The following is a 24440-nucleotide window of genomic DNA, read 5'->3' on the forward strand; positions in this document are numbered from 1 at the left end:
TGTCTACTTCAAACAATTAAACCTGTAATCTTTGTTGACAGTTACACAGTATATTAACCCTTTGAACTTGTGCTGCTGACATCCAAACTGGAATATGAGAACAACTACGAAACAGCGGATAATATCTATTGTAACAAAAAGTTTAAAAAGTCTATGTGATTTATAAGAGGATGCCATGTTTATAAAGGTCCACTTCCATCCTGAATGGGGACATCACTAACTTCAGATATATCTCTTTCAGAGGAGGGCCAGTGGAGGACTGTAATGTCAGGATAAGGTGGGGCAGAGCCTGTGGTTGTGTGATTGTTTGTGAGTGTGTACAGTAGTTTTCACTGTATGAGGCTGGACCACTTTTGGAAAACTGGTGGACCATTTCTACCCCCATCTCACGAGGTAAAACCAACACAACAGACGGCGAGGCGGAAAAATAAAAAGCTGGAATGCAAATAAAAATAAGACTGAACAAAAAGGCAGCACAACACTGCCAAGATCTCTTAATCTCATACCACAGAGGGAATGAGCAACAGAGACTGAGAGAGAGAGAGAGAGAGAGAGACAGACAGACAGACAGAGAGAGAGAGAGAGCGAGAGAAAGAGCGAAAGAGCGAGAGAGAGACAGAGAGAAAGAGAGAGAGAGACAGAAGGGAGAGAAGGGAGGGAGAAGAGTGTGAGAGGGAGAGAGGGAGAGAGAGAGAAAGTGACAGAAGGGAGAGAGAGACAAAGAGAAGAGAGAGGGAGAGAGGGCGAGAGAGAGAAAGTGACAGAAGGGAGAGAGAAGAGAGTGAGAGGGAGAGAGAAGAGAGTGAGAGGGAGAGAGAGAGAGAGAAAGAGAGAGAGAAAGTGACAGAAGGGAGAGAAGGGAGAGAGAAGAGATTGAGAGACAGAAGGGAGAGAGAAGAGAGTCAGAGGGAGAGAGAGAGAGAGAGAGAGAGAGAGAGAGAGAGAGAGAGAGAGAGAGAAAGTGACAGAAGGGAGAGAAGGGAGAGAGAAGAGAGTGAGAGGGAGAGAGGGAGAGAGAGAGAAAGTGACAGAAGGGAGAGAGAAGAGAGTGAGAGGGAGAGAGGGGGAGAGAGAGAAAGTGACAGAAGGGAGAGAGAAGAGAGTGAGAGGGAGAGAGGGAGAAAGTGACAGAAGGGAGAGAGAGACAAAAAATAGGCCTCAAATTACCACTAAAACCTCAAATGGGGAGAAGGGAATATGGAATAATGTATTTTGGTCTGTGGGTTTTTGTCTGTTTGTATCCATAGTGTCCTTGGCCATCTTGCCCCTTGTCCCACAGCAGATACTAATCAGGGAGGATTCTGGGAGCTGTGACTCTGCCTACATAAGCATTCCTCCCGATTAGACGGCTTTTAAACACATTTCTGGAAAATGACTTTGGCTGCAGGGGGTTTGGGTGTGTGTGTGTGTGTGTGTGTGTTCGTGTGTTCGTGTGTGTGTGTGTGTGTGGAGCAACGCTCCTCCTGGTTTCAGCATAGTATAGAAGAGGTATGAACTATGTGTTTAATACGCTCCCTGTTGTTGCAAGGCCTAATTATCCTGTTAGGGTTCAGAGCTATGAGAGCTGAGGCCTGGGTGTAAACATGAAGCAAAGCTACACGTCTACATGGAGCAGACAGACAACACATGGTAACACATTCATAATTAGCGTGATTGAGCTTAATTGATATTGGGACACCAGAGAGACAGGGGAGGGAGACTATGCACTAATGAGGTGTGAGAGGTGTTTTTTTTTCTCCCTCTTTCCCTCTCTCTCTTTCTCTCCCTCATGTATACTTGTCACAGGAGGAGACAAGGCATGTCCATCACAATGCAAGGTTAGGCCAGGTGAGAAGGAGAGGGATTGAAAAGAAAGAGATTGGAGACCTAAAGAAAGGGATCAGAGAGAAGGAGAGAGGGATCCAAAAAAAGGAAACGAGGACCAGTCACATCTGGATCCAATGCACAAATCCAGCCATCCACCCTCTACGTCTCCCCTCTTCCCTCTCTCTGTCTATCTCTCTCACTCTCTTTGCCGTGGGGGAAACCTTTTATTGAACCATATACGCTAGGGATACGCATGCGGAATTAGTGATACATGACAATCATTCTCTTATTTCCAAAAATTGAAAGGAGCATTTCTTCGATAGCTGGCATATCCCGAACTGAAGAACACTATAAAGCATACCAGAGCTGCACTTAGGAGAGAAAATCACTGACATGCTGGAAGACTGATCCTTTTGATCTGTGCAGTGGCCTCGGAAGAAGAACTATAAGATTGCTTGAGTGTATGATCTGTATGACAAACCTTGTCCATCAGTCTGAGAAGTGACACAAGAATAAATCATGTTGTCTGGGAATATGAATGAGTGTGTGGGCATGTAAGTGTATGCATGTGGATGTATTGCAGTGAAAGAGAGCATGTGTGTGTGTGTGTGTGTGTGTGTGTGTGTGTGTGTGTGTGTGTGTGTGTGTGTGTGTGTGTGTGTGTGTGTGTGTGTGTGTGTGTGTGTATATGTGTGTTTGTGTGTGTGTAAGTGTATGCACGTGTGTGTTTGTGGGTGAGAGGGAGAGACCATGTGTGTGTATCTGTGTTTACTCGTCCCTGTTGTTCTCAGACATGCAGATTTTGATTGTTTGACAGTGGAGTGACTCTGTGTTGAAACTCTAACTCACAGACTATGATTTATGACAGAAAGAAGTGACAGGGGCTATAAAACGTAAGAAATTAGCGTACACACACACACACACACGTGCGCGCACACAAACGCGCACACACACACACACACACACATGCGCGCACACACACACACACACACACACACACACACACACACACACACACACACACACACACACACACACACACACACACACACACAGACAGACTTATGTCAGGGATTGCACATATGGACTTGTCATTAACTCTGTTTACCATACTGCTAATTCTTCTAGCCAACCCAGCACCCAAATGAATTAATGAGCTTAACATAATGAGCCTTGTGTCTCTCTCTCTTCCTCCTTCTCTCTCTCTCTTCCTTCTCTCTGTTTCTCTTTCTCTCTTCACTCTCTCAATTCAATTTTACATTTAAAGGGCTTTATTGGCATGGGAACAGATGTTTAAATTGCCAAAGCAAGTATAATAGACAATAAACAAACGTGAAATAAACAATATAAAATGAAGAGTAAACATTACACTCACAAAAGTTCCCAAAAAATAGACATTTAAAATGTCATATTATGTCTATATACAGTGGCTTGCGAAAGTATTCACCCCCTTGGCATTTTTCCTATTTTGTTGCCTTACAACCTGCAATTAAAATAAAAAAAATTGGGGGGGTTTGTATCATTTGATTTACACAACATGCCTACCACTTTGAAGATACAACATTTTAAAAATGGTGAAACAAACAAGAAATAAGACAAAACAGAAAACTTTAGCATGCATAACTGTTCACCCCCCCCCCCCCCCCCCCCCCCCCCAAAAGTCAATACTTTGTAGAGCCAACTTTTGCAGCAATTACAGCTGCAAATCTCTTGGGATATGTCTCTATAAGCCTGGCACATCTAGCCACTGGGACTTCTGCCCATTCTTCTTGGCAAAACTGCTCCAACTCCTTCAAGTTGGATGGGTTCTGCTGGTGTAGAGCAATCTAAGTCATGCCACAGATTCTCAATTGGATTGAGGTCTGGGCTTTGACTAAGCCATTCCAAGACATTTAAATGTTTCCCCTTAAACCACTCAAGTGTTGCTTTAGCGGTATGCTTAGGGGTCATTGTCCTGCTGGAAGGTGAACCTCTGACCCAGTCTCAAATCTCTGGAAGACTGAAACAGGTTTCCCCCAATATTTTCCCTGTATTTAGCACCATCCACCATTCCTTCAATACTGACCAGTTTACAAGTTCCTGACGATGAAAATCATCGTCAGGAATGGTGTTCTTGGGATGATGAGAGGTGTTGGGTTTGCGCCAGACATAAGTTTTTCCTTGATGGACAAAAAGCTCCATTTTAGTCTCATCTGACCAGAGTACAGTCTTCAATATGTTTGGACACCAAACTTGTTTGCTTATTTTTTTCTTTAAGCAATGGCTTTATTTCTGGCCACTCTTCAGTAAATCCCAGCTCTGTGGAGTGTACAGATACTCCAGTCTCCGCTGTGGAGCTTTGCAGCTCCTTCTGGGTTATCTTTGGTCTCTTTGTTTCCTCTTTGATGAATGCCCTCATTGCCTGGTCCGTGAGTTTTGGTGGGAGGCCCTCTCTTGACAGGTTTGTTGTGGTGCCATATTCTTTCCATTTTTTAATAATGGATTTAATGTTGCTCCGTGGGGTGTTCTGATATTTTCTGTTTCTGATATTATTTATAACTCAACCCTGATCTGTATTTCTCCACAACTTTGTCCCTGACATGTTTGGAGAGCTCCTTGGTCTTCATGGTGTCGCTTGCTTGGTGGTGCCCCTTGCTTAGTGGTGTTGCAGACTCTGGGGCCTTTCAGAACAGGTGTATATATACTGAGATCATGTGACACGTCGATTGCACACAGGTGGACTTTATTTAACTAATTATGTGACTTCGGAAGGTTATTGGTTGCACCAGATCTTTTTTATGGGTCTTCATAGCAAAGGGGGTGAATACTTATGCACTTTTTTGAAGCAAGTTATTTTTTTCGTTAGTTTATCAATATTGGATTTGTTTTCAAATGATTTGTGGTCAGTGTAATCTGAGGGAAATATGTGTCTCTAATATGGTCATACATTTAGCAGGAGGTTAAGACGTGCAGCTCAGTTTTCACCTCATTTTATGGGCAGTGTGCACATTGCCTGTATTCTCTTGAGAGCCATGTCTGACTTCAGCGGCCTTTCTCAATAGCAAGGCCATGCTCACTGAGTCTGTACATAGTCAAAGATTTCCTTAATTTTTGGTCAATCACAGTGGTCAGGTGTTCTGCCAGTGTGTACTCTCTGTTCAGGGACAAATAGCATTCTAGTTTGCTCTGTTTTTTTTGTAAATTCTTTCCAATGTGTCAAGTAATTATCTTTTTTCCCCCTCAGGATTTGGTTGGGTCTAATTGTGTTGCTGTCCTGGGTCTGTTTGTGTTTGTGAACAGAGCCTCAGGCTCTTCTCCAGGTAAATTTATCTGTAGGTAATGGCTTTGTTATTGAAGGTTTGGGAATCGCTTCCTTTTAGGTGGTGTTAGAATTTAACAGCTCTTTTCTATATTTAGATAATTCCCGGGTATCGGCCTAATTCTGCTCTGCATACACCGAGGATATTTTTTGTCTCAGTCTCAGTTGCAGTGTCAATTTGGCCTTTGTCCCATTTTGTGAATTATTGGTTGGTGAGCGGACCTCAGACCTCACAACCATAATGTGTTCCATAACTGATTCAAGTTTTTTGGGGCAGATCCCTAATTGGTATATTGAATTTGACGTTCCTTTTGATGGCATAGAAGGCCCTTCATGCCTTGTCTCTCCAGACTGTTCACAGCTTTGTGGAAGTTGCCTGTGGCGCTGATGTTTAGTCTGAGGTATGTATAGTTTGTTTGTGTGCTCTAGGGCAACAGTGTCTAGATGGAATTTGTGTTTTTGGTCCTGGAAACTGGACCTTTTTTGGAACACCATTCTTTTAGTCTTACTGAGATTTACTGTCAGGCCCCAGGTCTGACAGAATGTGTGCAGAAGATCTAGGTGCTGCTGTAGGTCCTCCTTGGTTGGAAACATAAGCACCGGATCATCAGCACACAGTAGACATTTGACTTCAGATTCTAGTAGGGTGAGGCCGGGTGCTGCAGACTGTTCTAGTGCCCTCGCTAATTCGTTGATATGCAGTACAAGTCAAAGGTTTGGACACCCCTACCCATTCCAGGGTTTGTCTTTATTTTTACTATTTTCTACATTGTAGAATAATAGTGAAGACATCAAAACTATTAAATAACACATATGGAATCATGTAGCAACCAAAAAAAGTGTTACACAAATCAAAATATATTTGAGATTTGAGATTCTTCAAAGTAGCCTTGATGACAGCTTTGCACACTCTTGGCATTCTCTCAACCAGCTTCATGAGGTAGTCACCTGGAATGAATATAAATTAACAGGTGTGCCTTGTTAAAAGTTAATTTGTGGAATTTCTTTCCTTCTTAATGCGTTTGAGCCAACCAGTTGTGATGTGACAGTGTAGGGGTGGTATACAGAAGATAGCCCTATTTGGTAAGATACCAAGTTCATATTTCTGCAAGAATAGCTCAAGTAGGCAAAGACAAACGACAGTTCATCATCACTTTAAGACATGAACGTCAGTCAATCCGGAAAATGACAAGACCTTTGAAAGTTTCTTCAAGTGCAGTCGCAAAAACCATCAAGCGCTATGATGAAACTGGCTCTCATGTGGACCGCCACAGGAAAAGGAAGACCCAGAGTTACCTCTGCTGCAGAGGATAAGTTCATTAGAGTTACCAGCCTCAGAAATGACAGCCCAAATAAATGCTTCACAGAGTTTCTAGTATCAGACACATCTCAACATTCAACTGCTCAGAGGAGACTGTGAATCAGGCCTTCATGGTTGAATTGCTGCAAAGAAACCACTACTAAAGGACACCAATAATAAGAAGAGAGTTGATTGGGCCAAGAAACATGAGCAATGGACATTAGACTGGAGGAAATCTGTCCTTTGGTCTAATGAGTCCAAATTTAAGATTTTTGGTTCCAACCGCCGTGTCTTTGTGAGACGGAGAGTAAGTGAACGGATGATCGTCGCATGTGTGGTTCCCACCGTGAAGCATGGAGGAGGGGGTGTGATGGTTTGGGGGTGCTTTGCTGGTGACACTGTCTGTGATTTATTTAGAATTGAAGGCAAGCTTAACCAGCATGGCTACCACAGCATTCTGAAGCGTTACGCCATCCCATCTGGCTAGTGCTCATTTATTTTTCAACAGGACAATGACCCAACACACCTCCAGGCTGTGTAACAGGTAGTGATGGAGTCCTGCATCAGATGACCTGGCCTCCACAATCACCAGACCTCAATCCAACTGAGATGGTTTGGGATGAGTTGGACCGCAGAGAGAAGGAGAAGCAGCTAACAAGTGCTCAGCATATGTGGGAACTCCTTCAAGACTGTTGGAAAAGCATTACAGGTGAAGCTGGTTGAGATAATGCCAGTAGTGCAAAAGCTGTCATCAAGGCAAAGGGTGGTTCCATAAGTGTTATTTCATACTTCTGATGTCTTCACTATTATTCGACAATGTCAAAAATAGGAAAAATAAAGAAATACCGTTGTATGAGTAGGTGTGTCCAAACTTTTCACTGGTACTGTGTATGTTGAAGAGGGTGGGGCTTAAGCTGCATCCCTGTCTCACCCCCGGCCCTGTGGAAAGAAATGTGTTTGTTTTTTAAATACATTTTAACCGCACACTTGTTGTTTGTGTACATTAATTTTATAATGTCATATGTGTTTCCACCAACACCCCTTTCTATCAATTTGTATAGCGGGCCCTCATTCCAAATTGAGTCAAAAGCATGAGAAGACGTTGCCTTTGTTTGTGTTTGTTTGTTTGTCAATTAGAGTGTGCAGGGTGAATACGTGGTCTGTTGTACTGTAAATTGGTAAAAAGCCAATGTGACATTTGCTCAGTACACTGTTTTCGCTGAGGAAATGTATGAGTCTGCTGTTAATGATAATGTAGTGGATTTTCCAAATTTTGCTGTTGACGCATATCCCACAGTAGTTATTGGAGTCAAATTTGTCTCTACTTTTGTGGATTGGGATGATCAGTCCTGGGTTCCAAATATTGGGGAATATGCCAGAGCTGAGGATGATGTTAAAGAGTTTAAGTATAGCCAATTGGAATTTGTGGTCTGTATATTTTATCACTTCATTTGGGATACCATAGATTTCCACACTACTTTCCTTCCATCAATAGCATTTCTTAATATTATTCAATTCCTTTGGCTTTGATTCCTCATTGAGCATAACTCTGTTCAAGTAGAGTGTGATTTTGCTGCGATCTGATAGTGGACTGACTCTGAATGCTCTAAGAGACTCTGGGTTGAGGTCAGTGAATGGGGGGGGGGCATATGGGGAAGGGAATGCTGTCACCTCCAGGTAGGTGTTTGTCCCCCTGTGTGCAGAGGGTGTCTGGTTCTTGTTCAGCTCATCCAAGCAGATGTAAAACCAGCGAGTGAGAGCAAGGTATAGGAAAAAGAGATGGCACTATTTCATGGGAAAATAACATTTAGCTAGCACAACTAGGGTTGCAAAGCTACTGGTAATTTACCAAAGTTAGTGCAATCTTCGTATATAGTATTACATTTTGTGAGTTTCTAGGGAATAGACCATGTGGTTCAAGAGAAAATAGCCCAATGAAAAATATATATACTGAACAATGGCATTATTTTAAATTAACTCTGCAACTCTTCCAACTATTGACTTTTTTGTAAACTGACATCAGTTTGGCACCAAAACATTTACAACAAAGACATATTGACAAATGAAATAAGTGATAAGATATATAAAGGAGATTTCATGCTGAAACCCTCATATGGTATTCACTAAGTTGATTGTTTAAGTTTAGGAGAATGTTTCACAGCTTTGTCCTAAAATTGTTTATTTTAAAATCATCTTATTGCTCATCTCATTTAAATGTGATAAGGCCACACAGATTTATTTGACCTTCATTTGACTAGGCAAGTCAGCTAAGATCAAATTGTTATTTACAATGACGGCCTACCAGGGAACAGTGGGTTAACTAGCTTGTTCAGGGGCAGAACGACAGATTTGTACCTTTTACTCGATCTAGCAACTTTTCGGGTATTGGCCCAATGCACCTGCCACCCCAGTTTGCTGGTAAACGTAAAAGGTTTCTAGTAATATAGTATATACCCTCCCTCTGCAACCCTAGGCACAATACATCCTGGTCCTGATCAGACATTGCCATTTGTGTTGATGAGAAAATATTATGGAGATTATGGACAGATGGAGTTTGGACAGAGTTTACGCAGACAAACGTGCAGGCATTCGAGTACACACACACACACACACACACACACACACACACACACACACACACACACACACACACACACACACACACACACACTTGAGGGCAGTCAGAGAACAGGTTGCCAGAGGGAGAGACAGGGATAGAGAGATACAGAGACAAATACAGATACATTGAGAGAGACAGGGACAGCGAGACAAATGGAGACAGACGGAGACAGATGGAGAGAGAGAGAGAGAGACCAGCTCATGTCTCATGTGGACTCTAGCTAGACCTCCAGTAACATTATGGGAAGCATGATCATTAGACCATGGACCAGCCTGCCGTCTGAGCTAATGAACCACATGATTCATCCACTGTGTATTCTACTGAAACTCACACTCGACCAGAGTTCTCACAGGAGTGTCTCAGAGACCTAACTGTATTGGACTGGCGAGTTTCTAGATCTAAAGTGAACCATGAATACGTTACTGTAAAGCAGGGGAAGGGGGGAAGGGGGGAAGGGTGGTCAGGTTGGGGTTAGAAGGGTGAACCAATTGGAAAAACAGACACTCATAATGAATGATGTTATGATTGGAGTTCGTTGGCGTACTGTAATATTCACTAAGCGTACTACGGTACAGACACTGACATGACATACACCCAAACAAATAAAACCACACATACCCCAACGCACACATGCTTGTGCAAAAATGGACAGACACAAAAGCATACAAAGAGACACACTCTCTCATGTGCACACACACATTTTTGCCCCCACCTGTGACTAATTAGTTGCAGGCATTTCCCGTCAGGAAGGCTTCCCGGTGCCAGGCAGAGCAGAGAGCAGCCAGGCAGCCCTGGGAATCTGGGAACCCCATACGGGCTGGACATCCCAACATTCCCAATAATAATAATAGAACATTCCCAATAATCACTGTTACCATGCGTAACATTTCAGTCATATAGCAGACACTCTAATCCAGAGCGATTTATAGTAGTGAGCGCATGCATTTTCATACTGGTCCCCCATGAGAATCAAACCCACAACCCTGGTGTTGCAAGCACCATGCACTACCAACTGAGACACACGGGACTATCTTAAACAGTAACCAGTAGGAGCAGTAGCACACAGGATTCCCATTGCCCTGGGTGTGGTTTCAAAGCCAGTTATATACTTTGACAGTGAAGCTACCTTTACCTTTGTGCATTTAGACCAGGGGTGAGCATACTTGGCCCGCGAGACCAATAATAATGCAATAAATGTGGGAGGAATGATTATTTTGGTTAACAAAAACACTCCCGGTCACACGAATGTCTAAAACTAGACAGGAATTATGTAAAGATTATAATGGACCTATTTTCTACCAGGCAAATAGATTTTGAAAAAACAAAAAAATCGAAATCCTGAGCCAAAAGGTTTGCCCACTCCTGGTTTAAACAGTGAGGTATCCTAACATACTGTATACTCTAATACACTGGCTAAAGCTCGGCAAGGGCTGGAGAGTGAATGTCTCTGGTGGGATGTAAACACAGTGGCTGGTAACAGTGAGTGCAGGGGGCAGCACTGGGGGTCAAAGGTGAGGAGGTGTCGTGGAAGCCTCAGAGGTCGGCCACGCCCTCTGTGCGGTTGCAGAGCGACTCATGGAGTTCAGATGTCAGTGAGTACTTAGAGAAAGCCTGCCTGTTTGTATTCATGCCAGGGGCAGTAGACTCCTCTACAGCCTAGAATCAACTGGTCCTTGCCAATGTAGGACACTTTGACGAAGGCGTCTTTGGTGTGCCTGTGTTGATGCAGCTCCAGGGTGATGTCAGCAGTGTTCGGTGGCCATTGCATGTCAAAAACCCGCAGAGCCACGAGACAGCGGATCTGAGTGGTGTCGTGAGCAGAGGAACAGCTTCCTGTTGAGCTCTGAGGTTGTGCCCTGTAGTGTGTCTTTTATGTTGCCCATCAGGGTGTGGAAGAGGGTACCCACACACAGCTGCAGGTTCTGGGTCTGTAGATGACAGGTGACAGATCATCTCCACAGCCACCAGACACTTGGCAAAAACTCTATTGTCCTCACAATGTTAGTGGAACACACATAGACCTCTGTGGGTAGGGTTGATGAAGTCTGTGTCCTGGATGGACCTCTTCCTCAGCCTCTCTCCCAGCTCATACAGCTGCTGCATGCCCACCGTGGTCAGCTGAGCTGGGTACATACCCCTGGTCAGAATGTTGGCCCGGTAGCTGTACTCCACCGTTGAGGAGGGCCGTGGACCTCCTTCCAAGTCTGTAACCATGTAGTTGATCTGTGTGTGTGCTGGGGGTTCCAGGAGGTTAGGCACCCACTGGGCCTCCATGACATCCGACACAGACTTCAGTTCGGGCTCCGTGACGGAACAGGACTTGAACGAGCTTAAGCCTGCAAGGAGAAGGTGGTATGCAAGGGCCGAACCTGTCTGAGTTGAGAGAACCTGTCTGAGACCAGAGCAGGGATCAGAACGCCATAGACACCGAGCCCGGAACACCTACTTTGGCCCAGAGGTCCCTCATCCTCATAATTACTCTGCTGTCTAACAAAAATAGTATCCTATAAGGACAGCCAGCCCTGGAGCTCTAGATCAAGATCATCAACCAACTATCACCCTAGATGGGACGAGGCATGTTCCCCTGACACTAAGGGGGAGGGGAGGGGGGGGGGGGGGGACTAATTTGTACGCAGAGGTAATCTATGTTGATTCTCATTGCGACTAAAACACCAACCATCACCAATCAGACCGCAGAGACCAGAGAGACTGGAATCATGCCCATACTGAGTGGAACAGAGAGTTGGAGTTTCCCATATGACCACTAGAGGCCACCAGATCACAGTTTAACAGAGAGATGAGAGCGTGACAACTCCGCACTCGACCGCACTAGGTTATCTATTGAACAGAAATCGAATATACCTATTGGTCTGAGGTTACAAGGGATTGTGTGGAAGTAGATGAACTATTTAACTCCAGACCCTCAAAGACTGGCCGATGACACTTGATGAAATAATCTATCAAACTGAACCAGTGAGTCATTTGAGCGTCACACTGAAAAGTCTTCTAATGCAACACTGCTGCTATGGCTCTGATCTGTCTGCTGTTAGCAGGCAGCAGCCATGATGTCATCATTACAAGACGTGGGGCTGGGAACAGACCTGGGGTGATAAACCAATTAGCCCACGCTAATCACACTGGGCTGTGTGTGTGTCTACAGACATATTCAGTTGACGCACAGAGCAGGAATTATATTAATCATTGTTGAGAACACACTCATTGATGTTAGAAGTAAGTAAACAAGGCAAGGAATAAGGAGAGGATAGGGGTGGGGAGAAGAAAAGGATCACCCAAAAAAGAGAGGACAGAAAAACTTTTGATGGAGGGGATAGTAGCCCAAAATAGGCTAAGAGAATCTAAAAAAAGTCAATAAAATTTACCGGGTATCCATCTCTCCCAGTCTTGCCCTGGTGAGGTTAGAGAGAGTAAAGCACACACCATAACAATTGTTAGAGCAGACGACCAACAAAACAACATTCACCATCAAAACACCTTACTGTAACACATGCAAACACACCGTCTGGAGACAAGATACGAGCGTGGTTCAATGAACTATAGCGCACAGCGATCCCCTAAAAGGATCTCATATAAACTACTGACTATATAAACAGGATTCTATCCCTCTAATATCTGCCCTCTCAGAGAGACAGTACGCCAGCCTGCATCCTAAAAGGCACCCTATCAGAGCTGTGGTCAAAAGTAATGACCTATATAGGGAATTGAGTGCCATTTGGGACGCAGACCCAATGAGTCAGTGGCAGCTGTGTGATATCCCAGCTCTCTCTCTTCCAAGGAACAGGACCCAGGACGGGAAGCGGCAGCAGCAGTCTTCTACACCCGGAACATTTACCAGTCACTACCCTGGCCTGCTCTCTAACGCTCTCCACAGAAATACTCAAAACACACACACACACACACACACACACACACACACACACACACACACACACACACACACACACACACACACACACACACACACACACACACACACACACACACACACTCCTCCGTTTGGTCCATCTACTGGCACTGGGTGTGTGTGTGTGCGTGTGTGCGCGCACGCGCGCGTGTGTATGTGTGTGTGCGTGTGTGATACATCCTGGATGGTACTTACTGGAGCTCCTGCAATACACAAACAAACAAACACAAACAAACAAACAAACAAACAAACAGAAAAAAGAAAAGAGAAAACAATTATTAGTACTGGTATAATGCATTCAACGTTTTGTTACAACATTTTCTGGTTTGTACAGCAATTAAAACAGACAAATGTTTGTACTTTGGTATTTTAGATCGGGGATATAGTTAAAGATATACATATCTTACAGAAAGAGCTCATTAAGGTTATTGCCAATAGAGCTTGTGGTAAGAGCCTTATGACAAACAGACTAGCACACACTGAGTTGACTTCTGGGTTATGGCTGTGTTTTGCATTAGGCTGGAAAGTGATTCAGAGTTTTACAGGGACATATTGGTACATTGAAAAAAGGAAAGGAAATAGAAAGTGTGATATAAAAAGGAAGGCTTGAGTTGAATGGCCCCACATCCCAGATAAGAATCAGAAGGGGTTTGAATCAGAATGGGTTAAAAGCGGTCTGGGCTTGGGATTTCCTCTCAAAGCTCAGACTGTTCCTTTATTGTTTTCCTGACTGTCCTGAAATGTTATTTTTCAGAGATAGGCGATCTCTCCCTCTCTTCTTTCTCTTTTTTTTTATCTTTCTCTCCCTCCCTCTCGTTCTTTCTCCCCTTCCATCATTCACTCCATCTGTCTCTCTCTCTCTCTCTCTCTCTCTCTCTCTCTCTCCCTCTCCTCCTCTTCTCTCTCTGTCCCTCTCTCTATTAACTCTTAGCATGAACTGTTGGAGAAGTCTCCACTCTGGTCTAAAACCAACAATCCTGACTAAACTGATGAAGAGGAAACACAGAGGACCAGTTGAGCCTTATTAAGATTACATCCAGCCTTTGATTTCTGACTAATGTTGTTTATTTGGATCAAACCAATCATGAAAAGGTTCATTCTGATGTCTCTGTAATAACAACGAATGGCACGCTTTCATTCGGGGGTGGGGCCCCAACACTGAAAGGGAAACATGCCAGCAATACAACTACAACAACAACTGACGGAGTAATAGACATCAGAATGGGTCTAGTCTGAGTGGAAACAGACAGTTCAGGAGTAGTGGGGGTATTAAAGTAGGTAATAGATGTCAGAATGGGTCTAGTCTGAGTGGAAACAGACAGTTCCGGAGTAGTGGGGTATTAAAGTAAGTGGCCTTGGTTTGTGCAAGTCGGAAAGGCTCAGGAGCCTATCTACTGTTCCTATAGCATTAGGCAGCGTGATATATAAGTACACCCCCTAGACAGGACGCTAGTCTATCATAGGGAGATCATAGTCTATCTCCTTAATTCTGAGTGCCAAGCAGAGACACATTGGGTATGACTAGGCTGGGGGGTTTGAACTCCCAACTTTCCAATCTCAGGGCAGACACTCTAACCACAAGGTCACTGAGATAGCCTATATACCTACTGCTGTATACACCTTTTCTATTTATATACTGTCCATAATGTCTCTACACACCATCATATACATATATAATCATACTCCGGGCTCTGAGATTGCTTGTTCTGAAATATGCTAAATATGGGTACGCGACCAATAACATTTGTTTTTTTGTTACTGTTGTAGCTGTGTAATTACTGTTTAATTACTGATCATGTTTAGAATCTAATCAGTGATCTGAGCTAACGGAGAAGTGAAAAACAGAGGAAGTGGAAGAGAAAGGGATGGAGGGGAAAGGAGGGAGGTGGAGTGTTAGCCCAGCTAGCACATTTGGTGCCTTGGACGTTCTGGGAACGAAGTCATACGTTTCCTGACCCCGGTGAAACAGATTTTTTTTTAAATGTATTTGTTCTAGAAACAATCATTTTTAGGTTGCCCCAGGTTCTGATAATGTTTTATTATGGTTCCCTGAAAGTTTTCCTGGGAGGTTTTATTAACGTTCTGAGAACGCAAATTCTAGGTGAATTGATGGTAATTCAATAACCTTCGGAGAAAATGTTTCAATAAGACTTTTAATAACACTGCTATCTCAGTCTGGGTTAACTCTTTTCAACTCCAAGCAAAGATAGGACACATGGACACGTTTTTTGCTTGGGCATTAATCATACAAACACATGTCTTTTTTTATTGTGTCATGGCGTCAGTGAGATTCAAACTTATGATCTTTTGTTCTCGACCCATGGAATTAGTCCACCACGCCACCAGGATGGAGCTAGCCTTGTTTTGTTTTTTTTTACCAATACAAACCTTTTCAGTCTGTTCAAACAGACCCCATTTCAAAGGAAACAAGCTTAGTGGGCAGGATTAGAGGGCACGGCCAACACAACTGAATACATTTAAAAGAGAATGTCACAACGTTTCAACTTCTTATTTATCTCCAGCACCACCCGACATCAACATATGTGAAAATGGCACGTTTCTATGTTTTGTAGTAAAAAAAGATATGGAAAGGTAAGCGTTTCCAATGACATAATCAACCAACTAGTCGGCAATTAGTAGGCGACGCCTACTCAAAATTGGTATGAATCACACAGTGCACACCAATGATGTCATTGGAAACACTTGTCTCCCGCCACCTGTTTTACTACAAAACATAGAAACGTAGCACTTTCACAAACTATATGTTGATGTTGGGGTGGTGCTGGAGATGATACATATGCAATTGAAAAATGGTTTCCCTTTAACAAGATAGAGGAAAGAGAGTGTTATGTTAAAGCTGAGAATGGAAAGTACTGTATATGTTCTTAAATAACATTCTTAGAACATTGTTTGAACTTTTCTAATGATTTCTTGTGTTTTTTAAGGAAAGTATTCTTAATGTTCTGAGAACATGACTTTATATAGAAATCTGTAGAAGTACTGAAATTCCCACAGAAGAACGTTGTTTCTTAAAGTTCTCTGAAGAATTTGAGAACCTTACTTTAAATTGAACCATGAGGAAACCTGTAGGAAATGTTATGCTGAAGTACTGAAATTCCCACCTAAGGTTCTCAGAACGTTATGTGCTAGCTGGGTATCCTGCACCATTCCCAGAACATTGTGGGAAGGTTGTATGCAAAATAACTATAGTACAACCACGCTCTCACCAAGCTCTTAAAAACACATGGTTCTCAGAACATTATGTGCTAGCTGGGAGAGTGGTGGATGGTACAGAGGAGAGAGGAGAGGAGAGAGGAGAGGAGAGGGAGAGAGGGGTGGGAGAAAGAGAGAGGGAGAATAGTGAAGGGAGTGAAGGGACATAAGAAAAGAGGTAGGGAACAAACGTCTGAGGAAAAAGGTGTTGTGGTTTATGAGGCATGAAAGTCAATGAGGTTTATGGGCGTCTAGACACTAGGACAAGGACCTACTGGCCCAGACAGCTACGTAAATAAACACACCAGCCAGATAATTACATCATATTTTTTGCAGAGGTGGCAACAATTTAGCAGTGGGCCACCGCTGCTAAATTAATATAGGGGAAACACTGAGGCAGGTGGTCCTCCCTTTACTGGCACTGTTTGTGTGTGTGTGTGTGTGTGTGTGTGTGTGTGTGTGTGTGTGTGTGTGTGTGTTTGAGTGTGTGTGTGTTTATCTGTGTGTTTGCATTTGTGTGTGCGGGCCTGTGTGCATGACTCCCATGATCTCATTGTCTCTCATTTTTACTCTGAACTGTGTGTGTATTTAACTTCCTCTTTGTTTTTCAAATAGATGAACATTTTTCGTCACACAAACAGAGCATGGTGTAATAACCAGCCAGAGCCGGGGCAACACAACAACCTAACCAGGCTGCGTCCTTATGGACATGAAACAAAAACAATTTTCGAGGCAGAGGCAGATCTAAACAGAACCACACATTTCCCCAGTCCTGGGACAACAAGAACTAGCATCTCCACATGAATACAAAACGCTCCATCGGTCCGTCTTTGAACTCCATCCTGAGAACGCCACGCGGCTGGAACGACTTAGGGCCCTGATGCAAAACATGGCCATTTAGCTGTCCTGATAATGGCCTGATGGACTGTGAACAGAGCAGAGCGAGCTTTCAGCTCCAATCTGGGTAGATCAAGCAACGGTCTGATGGTTGGGTATGAGAATAAATAGGAGGAAATATGGAGGAATATGAGACAGGGAAGAACTGGAAAAGTTTATGGTGAATGTGGATGCCCTATAACGCACAAAACACTATATAACCATTTTCTGGCTATATTTAGATAATTATTTTAATAATCTGACATTGGGTGAACCATGACGTTCATCATCACATGTTTAAGGCACGGAAGACACCAAGTCACACAAGGCACCTATATAGCTGTGTGTTTTGAGTCACGGTTCACTACCATCTGATAGTAGCAAGCGGTACCATCCACTTCTTTATACTGTTTGATACGGCAAATTTAGACGAGACAATATCTCACCAAAAGATCTAGGCGTGTCTACTTGACGGTAAGAGCCTCGATTTCTCGTAACAGTCGTCAGTGATCCATGAGTGAGTCAACATGGTCCTCATCCACGATCGTGGGGACCGTGACTCCGTCTTAACCGCAACCACGACTCAAAGAGTTTTTTCCCTCTCAGACACACAGGCACACCACAGTTGGTGATAATACCTTCTAGTGTTCTTACACTACAGACAGGCTTGACTAAGCAGACTCAAAAACACGTCTCTTTAATCTGACAATGAGTCAAAGTTTAAAAAAATAAAAGCAATATTTGTTGGATGACCCAGTCAAAGAGTGAGAGAGACTTGGCTTATTGAGGATTTCTACACAAAACTGTTCGGTACAACAAGGGTTACAATGCACCGATTTCAGGTCTGTGCTTTGTTCATGTTCCCAAGAAGTGTTTTGCGGTATAAGAGAAACCATAACACACTGAAGGAGAAGGGAGGACAGTGACGTTGCCAATGTCGCTAACCTCGTCTTACTACTGAAGCGGCTGCTACTGCTCAGGCTGCATCGCTAACACACGTTAATGTGACCACGTGGCCAACGTTAGTGATAGGTTGGAGTGGATACGGAGGGACAGGAAGAAAGGCCTGCTCTATTCTATCACATAGTGTTTTGAGTCACGGTTCACAGACTGTCCAAGCACACTACCACATCCTGCATGTCCATGAGAGAGCGAGAGAGAGCGAGAGAGAGCGAGAGAGAGAGAGCAAGAGAGAAAGAGAGAGAGAGAGAGAGCAAGAGAGAGAGAGAGAGAGAGAGAGAGAGAGAGAGAGAGAGAGAGAGAGATGGGGATGGAGCAGAGGGAGGGGAAAGACAGGGAATTAGGAGATGGGAAGAGGAAGAAAGATGTGAGGAAAGAGGAGAGAGGGAATGTAGAGAAGAAAGAGGAGAAGGTGGTGATGACGACAGCACAAAAATACAGCTTAAGAGAGAGATGTGACACTTACCGGGATCACCTCTTCTTCCCATCCGTCCACGCTTTCCAGGAGGACCTGAAGGAAACATAAACACAGAGTGTTCAAGCCCAAACTCATCGACTGAAAAGTCAGAGAAGAAGTTGTAAGTTTAGAGCTGGGTCTAAAGGGGTACCTGGGGGTTGTAAGCTACAGATGAGATAAAACTGTTGGATGTGTGTGTGTGTGTGTGTTGGCAGAGGAGTGTGTTCATTGGGGGCGTAGTATATGTGTTGGCATGGTTACGGTGTGTAAACTGCTCCAGATGTCCAAACACACGGCGCCACAGGTGGAATGTTCTACTGTAGAACATCTGGATGGATTCACCTGAGTGGAGCAGGTGTGTGTGTGTGTGTGTGTGTGCGTGCGTGTGTCAGCGATCCACATAGTAGGCCTTCCCATGGACGACACAGTCGTCCCGCGCCGTCACGGTCATCCCATCCCCTCTCTCTGACCGGCCGAGCCAAACACAACGCCTCTCCTCCACTGGCTTGGTGCCAATCCTCACCTTCCCCTGACCTGACAGTAAAAGGCCGCCCTGATACTGTTGGCTTTACTCATGTTGACTGTGGAGAGGCCGTTAAAAAAAGGAAGCTGCAAGGAGCGGTTCAGGCAGCCAGAGCAGTTAGAACACCAGGAGTTTACAGCAGGTCAGAGCAGTTAGAACACCAGGAGTTTACAGCAGGTCAGAGCAGTTAGAACACCAGGAGTTTACAGCAGGTCAGAGCAGTTAGAACACCAGGAGTTTACAGCAGGTCAGAGCAGTTAGAACACCAGGAGTTTACAGCAGGTCAGAGCAGTTAGAACACCAGGAGTTTACAGCAGGTCAGAGCAGTTAGAACACCAGGAGTTTACAGCAGGTCAGAGCAGTTAGAACACCAGGAGCTTACAGCAGGTCAGAGCAGTTAGAACACCAGGAGTTTACAGCAGGCCAGAGCAGTTAGAACACCAGGAGCTACAGCAGGTCAGAGCAGTTAGAACACCAGGAGCTACAGCAGGTCAGAGCAGTTAGAACACCAGGAGCTTACAGCAGGCCAGAGCAGTTAGAACACCAGGAGCTAAAGCAGGTCAGAGCAGTTAGAACACCAGGAGTGTACAGCAGGTCAGAGCAGTTAGAACACCAGGAGCTACAGCAGGTCAGAGCAGTTAGAACACCAGGAGCTTACAGCAGGTCAGAGCAGTTAGAACACCAGGAGCTACAGCAGGTCAGAGAAGTTAGAACACCAGGAGCTTACAGCAGGTCAGAGCAGTTAGAACACCAGGAGCTTACAGCAGGTCAGAGCAGTTAGAACACCAGGAGCTTACAGCAGGCCAGAGCAGTTAGAACACCAGGAGCTAAAGCAGGTCAGAGCAGTTAGAACACCAGGAGCTACAGCAGGTCAGAGCAGTTAGAACACCAGGAGCTACAGCAGGTCAGAGCAGTTAGAACACCAGGAGCTTACAGCAGGTCAGAGCAGTTAGAACACCAGGAGCTACAGCAGGTCAGAGCAGTTAGAACACCAGGAGCTTACAGCAGGTCAGAGCAGTTAGAACACCAGGAGCTTACAGCAGGTCAGAGCAGTTAGAACACCAGGAGCTTACAGCAGGTCAGAGCAGTTAGAACACCAGGAGCTTGCAGCAGGTCAGAGCAGTTAGAACACCAGGAGCTACAGCAGGTCAGAGCAGTTAGAACACCAGGAGCTTACAGCAGGTCAGAGCAGTTCGAACACCAGGAGCTTACAGCAGGTCAGAGCAGTTAGAACACCAGGAGCTTACAGCAGGTCAGAGCAGTTAGAACACCAGGAGTTTACATCAGGTCAGAGCAGTTAGAACACCAGGAGCTACAGCAGGTCAGAGCAGTTAGAACACCAGGAGCTTACAGCAGGTCAGAGCAGTTAGAACACCAGGAGCTTACAGCAGGTCAGAGCAGTTAGAACATCAGGAGTTTACAGCAGGTCAGAGCAGTTAGAACACCAGGAGCTTACAGCAGGTCAGAGCAGTTAGAACACCAGGAGCTTACAGCAGGTCAGAGCAGTTAGAACACCAGGAGTTTACAGCAGGTCAGAGCAGTTAGAACACCAGGAGCTTACAGCAGGTCAGAGCAGTTAGAACACCAGGAGCTTACAGCAGGTCAGAGCAGTTAGAACACCAGGAGCTACAGCAGGTCAGAGCAGTTAGAACACCAGGAGCTTACAGCAGGTCAGAGCAGTTAGAACACCAGGAGCTTACAGCAGGTCAGAGCAGTTAGAACACCAGGAGTGCGTACTACCTCAATTGGGCCTGACCAACCAGTGCTCCCGCACATTGGCTAACCGGGCTATCTGCATTGTGTCCTGCCACCCACCACCTGCCAACCCCTCTTTTACGCTGCTGCTACTCTCTGTTCATCATATATGCATAGTTACTTTAACCATTTCTACATGTACATACTACCTCAATCAGCCTGACTGACCGGTGTCTGTATGTAGCCTCGCTACTTTTATAGCCTCGCTACTGTATATAGCCTGTCTTTTTACTGTTGTTTTTATTTCTTTACTTACCTATTGTTCACCTAACACCTTTTTTTGCACTATTGGTTAGAGCCTGTAAGTAAGCATTTCACTGTAAGCTCTGTTGTATTCGGGGCACGTGACAAATAAACTTTGATTTGATTTGATTTACTCTCCCTTTGCCCCAGAGTGCCCTCCCTCGCTATTGACTCCACCTTCAGAGCTTGCCCCTGGCTGTGCAGGTAAATGGGATCCATACTGGCTTTGGGCCTGGGTTAGAGTAGCCTAGCTTTGTGTTCTGATGCTAATCAGCTCTGGCTGCAGACATGCTTTTTCCATAGGCCATTATAGGAGTTATTGTTGCGGCCTAACCACTTCCTTACAGTGAAGCCCACTTTTAAAAAGAGAACTACCCTCCTCCTTCTCCTCCTCTTCCTCCTCCTCCTCCTCCTCCTCCTCCTCTGTCTCCACCCACTTTCCAACGTTTTAGTCGCTCATCCATTCTCGGCTTGCAGTCTGTCACTCTTGTACCTCGGCAGTATTCTCCGGAACAGTCCTATTCTCTCGACCATCACATTTGATCTCTGATCTCCTCCTCTCCCTCTTTTTTTTGGACACAGGCGTCATTACCTCCCTCCTGTGTACCCCTGTCTTTCTCCCCCCTCCTCCATTCTCACACCCCTGCCTGCCCCTGTCTCTCTTCACCCCCCTACCCTCCCTCCCCCTTCCACTCCTCCAGTCCCCAGTGTCCTAAGTATTAATAGCCCCCCAGTACTCTCCACTTCCCCTGCTCCGCTCCTCCAGCTCCCCCAGCCATAAACACCACAGTGAACCTGCCCTGGCAAAGACTGACGACTCAATACAAGGGGGCCAGAGAAGATTCCTGGGGTGGTAGGGTGCAATAGGGGACACACTGGATGGGGGAGAGTGGGGGGGTTCAGAGGTACAGAGTCTCTCAAGCTTCTAAGCTTATCCCGACCACTGACTGTGTTAAGTAAGCAGTAATCCAGTATTGATATTATGGGCTGTTATTGGACATGAAAGTCTCATGCCGACGGACAGGGAGGTGGCCAGGGCTGGAGGTAGAGGGGACTGTAACCGGAGCGTGTGATTTGTCATGTGCAGTATAGCTGAGAGGTAACCACCGTGGTGATGACAGGCTGATGGAGGGCCAGGATTGACTAGAGGAATTAATGGTATAAACAGGAGTGTGTGTGTTTGTATGTGTGTGTGTCTGTCTGTGTAACCAGGGCTCAAGCAGAGCATTAAACATGTACCTACCTGTACATGCACAGTTACGCCAACACACACACACACAGAGAGACACGCACAGTGCCAATGTCTGGCACCTTCATTTGTCATCTGTGGCAATGACGTAGAGACATCAATCACACACACCACGCACGCACGTGCACACACTCACTCGCACACACACGTGCAGGTGGGGGGAGGGGGGGTCAAGTTTCGGCCTTAACTTCCTGCGTCACCGGCAAGATCTGTGAAATCTGTGACATACCAGGACCAGGAGGTGTCATATGAGGAGTGTGTGTGTGTGTGTGTGTGTGTGTGTGTGTGTGTGTGTGTGTGTGTGTGTGTGTGTGTGTGTGTGTGTGTGCATGTGCTCAGTAGACATGCTATCAAGGGACAAACCCCCACCATGTGTTACATGTTTGGTAAGCTGATCTCTGTCTCCATGGCCATTTCCTTATACTCTTAAATAGCTTCCTTTCCTTCCCTCCTTTGGCTGATCTGAAGGACTTGACAGGTCAAGGGCACAAAGGTGAAAATCTATCCAGAACTTTCACCTATCGGTTGAATCCAAGGGAAGGAGACAAGAAGAGGAAGCCGTGTCAAGTATTAGGATATTCACCATCAGTGATCTACTCCTAGAGGTCAAAGGTTATCAGATCCTGGATGGTGTTTAAAGGTTTATGTCACGACCAATGTTCCCTCTAAGTTGGAAGCAGTGTGTGCAGTAGCCCTCTAAGCAGTGTGTGCAGTAGCCCGAGACTGCTGTGCAGCTCCCCCTGGACTGCAACACAGAGCGCAGAAGAAATATCAAGCCACAGAGAGAAGCAACTTTCTAGAGTTTTCCCTGTTAGTTAACACTATCAACGTGTCCCTTTACTTTGGCAACTGTGATCGAATCAACACAATATTAGCCATTTTCAATGCAACATACCGAAACAAAACAAACTATGCGATTTTATTGTAGGCAGAACGCATCGGAATAGGATTCTTTTGGAGTAGGATGCTATTGAGCACAACTCAGCCCGCACAACTCAGCCCATACACAGCCAATCAGAGCTCCCGTAGGCCTATATGTAAAGACCATTGCCATTTATGGATCTGTGCCATGTACGTTGAACTGGACTGTGTTTAAAGCTATGGTCGTGAGTAGATTCGCTTGTTTTGAGATCAAAGCAAGAGATGCATGTAGCCCCGTTTGCAAAAATGTTTCGAATCCTTTGCTATCTAGTGAGTTATTAGCCCAGTTATATATAATTTGTAGTCAGCAATAGGGGAGTGATTGCTTCCTACAAGAGCACAAAATGTGCACATTTCTAGACATATTTGAAAAGCGAGTCAGTTAACAAGCTTTTTTTTGTTTTAATGGGGCAGTATTGCATTTTGAGACAAGCTTGAATAAGCTAATTAGCCAATAGGCAGAGGGTAGGATAGTTTGTATTTTTCTTTGTAATAATGATACGGGAATAATAATGCATTTTATTTTGTAAAATGGTTTCTTGCATCAAACAACACAACATTTTCATGTTTTTTTTCATGTTTTCTCACTGAATGTAGACCGACATTGAACACCACACATTGGCTGCTACTGTATGTAAGCTGAATGGTAGAACAATGGTAGAACAATGTTAAAATTGTATGGGATGCATTTTCTCTTGTTTTTGATTGTAGGCCACTCTGGTAGGCCTAAATGATGATCAAATAGCCACAGTAGCTTACTTGGCCACTGTTAAAACTAACTTAAGGCTGGTACAGCCTCAGTGTTCACAGTAAACGTCCGCTGGAAGTTGCACAGAACTTTTTACTCAGCAAACCTGACATTTTCTCAGTGCCGAAAAAAAAGTTAGAGGGAAAATTGGTCACGACCCAAAGATAAAAAAGGCTCCGAGATCTGAGATCAGAAATAACCAAGCCACTTAACAAAGGTCAATACAAGTAGCGTATGGAGCCAAAAGAGAGCATACTGAAATCACTTCAATGATACCCTTCGAACTCTGACCTGCCTCTGTTGACCGCCATCCTCTCCTCAAATTACGTAACAGAGTTTGCACCAGATAGAAAATCCATGAATAAAACCGACATGATTCCATAGTCAGAGAGGCGTGTTTGTGCTCCATAGCCTATTTCTATTTAACGGTAAGAAACGCTGTGTCCTGCTGAATGCTCCCCAGGTCTATAGAAACCAAAGTGGGAGGTATCCGATCTCTCCTGTCAGCGAATATACACAGCCCTCAGGGAGAGGATTTTCGGAAGAGAG

General features: G+C 44.7%; 1 protein-coding gene and 1 pseudogene across 5 annotated transcripts in view; both read right to left on the reverse strand.

Moving 5' to 3' along the window:
• Window positions 1-24440, reverse strand: part of LOC139366153 (collagen alpha-1(XXIII) chain-like) — a 220588-nt gene that overhangs the window by 51780 nt on the left and 144368 nt on the right. For 3 of the 5 annotated variants that reach the window (XM_071103311.1, XM_071103310.1, XM_071103307.1), the window contains exon 3: window positions 18458-18506. The exons of 1 other annotated variant lie outside the window; for it this stretch is intronic. The gene's annotated coding sequence lies outside the window, so the exon portion shown is untranslated. Of the gene's footprint in view, window positions 1-12404; window positions 12432-18457; window positions 18507-24440 lie in introns of all 5 variants that reach the window. One more of the 5 variants, XM_071103314.1, reaches the window with a different exon arrangement.
• On the reverse strand, window positions 10625-11497 carry LOC139365785 (lysophosphatidic acid phosphatase type 6-like; annotated as a pseudogene).

The sequence above is a fragment of the Oncorhynchus clarkii genome, chromosome 14 (genome assembly GCF_045791955.1).
Source record: "Oncorhynchus clarkii lewisi isolate Uvic-CL-2024 chromosome 14, UVic_Ocla_1.0, whole genome shotgun sequence".
NCBI classification, from domain to species: domain Eukaryota; kingdom Metazoa; phylum Chordata; class Actinopteri; order Salmoniformes; family Salmonidae; genus Oncorhynchus; species Oncorhynchus clarkii.